The sequence below is a fragment of the Amblyomma mixtum genome, chromosome 3 (assembly GCF_055824585.1).
Source record: "Amblyomma mixtum isolate Tamu chromosome 3, ASM5582458v1, whole genome shotgun sequence".
Lineage (NCBI taxonomy): Eukaryota > Metazoa > Arthropoda > Arachnida > Ixodida > Ixodidae > Amblyomma > Amblyomma mixtum.
The window spans coordinates 97,370,221-97,374,543 of record NC_143014.1 but is presented as its reverse complement, the minus strand read 5'-3'; the positions used below and the strand labels follow the sequence as shown (position 1 = coordinate 97,374,543).

The 4,323-nt window shown below is 42.9% G+C and overlaps 1 long non-coding RNA gene across 1 annotated transcript; it reads right to left on the bottom strand.

Moving 5' to 3' along the window:
• Window positions 1-2,865: 2,865 nt before the first annotated feature.
• LOC149351076 (uncharacterized) lies at window positions 2,866-3,833 on the bottom strand. Its single transcript, XR_016289484.1, has 2 exons — window positions 3,385-3,833; window positions 2,866-2,987 (listed from the first exon to the last, which is right to left on the bottom strand). It is a non-coding gene; the product is annotated as an uncharacterized LOC149351076 (long non-coding RNA).
• Window positions 3,834-4,323: the final 490 nt, after the last annotated feature.

Sequence of the window (4,323 nt, the reverse complement as noted above, 5' to 3'; positions counted from 1 at the left end):
TCTGCTTAGCGAGCAAGAGCGTCGATCATTTCATGTGAAGTGGTGCATGAGCTTACCCGCCTGTGTTGAAATGGCGGCTGCACGATAGAGAAATGGATGTAATATTTTGTTTTCCTTTGGTGCGCGCGGACTCGCGCGCAGCAAATATTTGACAGTGAATATTTGACAGTGAATTTGTACCTAAAGACTATAAAGTTATTCGTAGTGACCGCGACAGAAGAGGTGGAGGAGTGGCAATTTTAATGAAATCATCATTGCAACTTTTCAGGATGCCTGATGCTCAAGGCATTGAAACCACATTTTGCAAAACATACATCAACAGGGTTCGCTTTGTACTTGGTGTTTTTTACAGGCCTCCCAACTCTTCTGTTACGGTCTTGGAAAACTTAAGAACATATTTACAATGCCATGTAAAAAGAGACGATAGACTAATACTGGCTGGTGATTTCAACTTGCCTAATATTGACTGGCACACCTTTTCATCATACTCTGCCCATAACGCTGATACTGTAATGCTCGACATTGTGTCCACATTTGACCTGCTGCAAGTAGTACATAATTTTACGAGAGTGCAAGGAGCCGCGGGATCAATTCTAGATCTATTATTTGTAAATGGTGCCATCCGCAACTTCGTAGCCTGTGAAGTCACAAACGGAATATCCGATCACAAAGCTGTGCTGCTGAGCTTGTCAAAGGTGTACCCAGGTCGTCAAACTAGCGTGCAAATTTTCCCCAATTTTTCGCGTGCGGAAGACGAATCTATCATGGATATGCTTGATTCATGTTATGATAATTTTAGGAATAGCACTGATAGTGTGAATGACCTATGTCTTACCTTTAAAATGATCGTCTCCGATTGTATTGCCCGGTTCGTTCCCAAAATTGCAAAAAAGTCTGTGTTCCGCAATTCATGGATTTCTCGGGAGACGTTACGCTTGCAGCGAAGGCTTAAAAGGTTAAAAAAGAAATCAAGCAGAAATTCATCATTAAAACCAATTGCGGAAGCAATTTCAGAGCAACTTAAGCAGAAAATAATTTGCGACAAAGAAAAATATTACGGAACGCTCCTGCCTTTGTTCATTAGAACGTCTCCTGAGAGATTCTGGCGCCAAATCACGCCCAAATCTTCTTCCACGAACTTCCAAGAAATCTTCATAGTAGACGGCAAATGTGTGCGTGATGAGGCTGTTGTTTGTTCTGCGTTCAAAAAATTTTTTCAGTCAGTATTCACAGAGGACAATGGTTTCCTGCCCAATTTTTCTGCAGCACTCCCTGCCATATCTGATGTTGTAATTTCAGAGACTGGTGTTTGTAACTTTCTTTTGAACCTTGATGTCAAAAAATCACCAGGTCCCGATAACATACCAACACTTTTTTAAGCGCTATGCGGAGTGGTGCGCAAAGTACTTGACAGTAATATTCAACAGATCTTTACATGACGGTTCTTTACCGGATGACTGGAGGACAGCCGCGATTAAACCTCTGCACAAAACCGGAAAAAAAGCACACATTGAGAATTACCGACCCATATCTCTAACGTCGACGTCATGTAAAATTTTAGAACATATAATTCATAAACATATATTAGGTTTCTTGGAAGAGCACCAAGTACTTACCGATTCTCAGCATGGTTTCAGGCGTGGATTTTCTGCAAGTACACAATTAGTTGAAACTGTGCATGACTTTGCTCAGTCGATTAACCAGGGAAAGCAAACAGACGCAATATTCATGGATTTCCGCAAAGCATTTGATAAGGTGTCACATAAACTAATTCATAAATTAAGCTATTAAATTAAAAACGACAGGATACTTACATCGATTACAGCTTACCTCTCGAACAGGTGTCAATTCGTCACTATAAACAATATTGTCTGCCAACAGCTACATAAACGGTTAACACCCAGGCATCATCGCAGTCAGCGGCAATCCGCTTCTTTGTCTAACCCTGCTTCTCGCTCTTGGCAGGTGAGTTTGATTTGCCAATTGCTGTAACTGGATATATTGTATTTTTTTCGCCGCTGACTGCAAAAATGCCTGTTACATGCTCTGCTTGTTCCAAACCCGTGGACAGAAAGTGTTTGACTTGTTCTCGTTGCGAAAGTAGCTACCACTTTGGAAAGAGCGGTTCTACTATCACGAAAAATGCTTTTTCAAAAAAGTCGACTGCTAAGCGTGAAACCTGGACATGCCCATCGTGCGAATCCAGTGCAAGCAATCACTCAGACTCAGAAGATAGTGACGTTTCTTTTGGTCATGAATTCTCTGCAGTTAGCAGCAAACTTGACCAACTGAGAGTTACGGTTGAAGATCTCACAACTAAACCCAGCAAACCATAAAACGTACCATAGACATCAGCGAGATATTTACGCTGGACATTAGACACCTCCATTAGACATCCATTTTAGTACCGTTTACGAAAAATCTACGTACCTACAACATGAAAATTGGGGTCCAGTTCACGTTGTAGGTACGTACTGCAGACATCACGCTCTACATTTATCAGATATTTGTGAACATGTAAGTACGCCCAGTCTACGTAGTCTAGACGTCTATATAAAGAGAATATGACTATACATAGATCAATACCCAGGTGAAAATTTCTAACTGGTTCCAGTCCTACTGTTTTAAGGGACACATTTCCAGTTGTTGCAACTGGAAATTTGTTCCTTAAACCAGTTGCGACTGGAACCAGCTGCAATACGAGAACCTGCTACAATTCCAGATGGAACGGAGACCTACTGCATCCCAGCCACAGACTTCCCTATGGAGTCGTCGGGACATCCAAGCACTCCAGCTAGCTCAAATACAGTTGAGTAAGCGAGTACATGGCCATCACGGGAGCCCAAAACACTGCAGATGACTTCCTAGTGCGTCAGTATTTTATTGCGCTCGGCGCTTTCACTGAATCTTCTTGTTGAGCATAATCGTCAGGTTTACAGCTGCGGTGGCATCAATACTCTTCTGCCGAGCCCAATAAGCCAGGGTTGCTGCAAAAGAAAGCATAATTGTTCACTTTTACAGGTGACAAGAGAATGGCACAGAAACCACAACAAACAAACCCAGTAATTTACGCCACTTTTACCGACGCAAGTCTATGAAGCGTGAAAGGTTGCCCTTGCAGCACTAAAACGCAGTCGTGCTGAGCGGAGTGTGCTTGCACACGCACTTCGGCACACCATCCGAACGCATGCCCACATTTCGGTAGTAGAGGCCAGTTGCATACATCACCAGCCTTTGTTTCAATACACAGCGAGTTTGGCAAAACAGCCAAACTAGTGAGCGTAAAAATATAACGTGCCGATAAATGCGTTAGAATTTTTTCATTACGAACGCAAAAATAGCATAAAATACACTTCAATGAGTAAACTGAGACTGAGTACGCACCAAGAAAGGTCACGATCCCAGCCGGTGAAAACGACTTGTAGTCCTAATTCGTACTGACGGGTCCACTTCGCCGAGTAGTAAAAGCAAGCAAACTGTCTTCCTTCAGCCCCATCAAGGAAAGAACGGTTGAACAATCTCGCCAGCAATAGTAAGGGAATAATTAATTCTGTGTCGAGGTTCTTCAAACACAACGTTCCCACGGAACACGATTGAAATCGCACACGCCCTGCGCTCTACCACTGCCGCCATGGCTGAACCTAGCCTCGTGCGGATGTGCGAAACTGTCACATATTTTGTATCGTCTCTTTTTTGTACTTAGTAGCAGGCTTGGTGTGGCATGAAAAATAAGTTCATTATTTTTAAATTGTAGCATATTACTTTTTTCACAGCTGCAATCGCCATGCGCAGTTTGCGCTATTATTGTTAAAATACGATACGAACTACAACGCGATGGCGGCTTAGACAATTCACCGCACTTTCCCCGCCGCCGCCTGTCCGCAGCATAGAACAGGCATATGGGCAGCGCATGTAGCATGAAGGCAAGATGACCAATTATCATTAGGGTAACGGGCTGGATTCAGAGAGAATGCAAGCACAGCAGAGAGGATCAGGGCAGGTGGGCAGATGAGGTTCGGAAGTTTGCTGGGATAAGGGGGCCGCCGCTGGCACAGGGTTAACGGAGAAATTTTTGGCCGGCAGTGGACATGATTACAGTGTTGACATGATGATAAAAAGCGGGACTCAAGAAGTTTATTCTCAAGAAATATGAGGTCACACATTCAGCAACACAAATGCCTAAGCTTTCCTCAGCTCAACATTCCAATAGTTATCATTGCTAGCGCGATTAGCAGATTTAAGACATTTTTGAAAAAAAAAAATAACTCCCAAAAATTGAACTGAACCAATTCTTGTATTTTAAATAGTTGGATAAGTTGAATC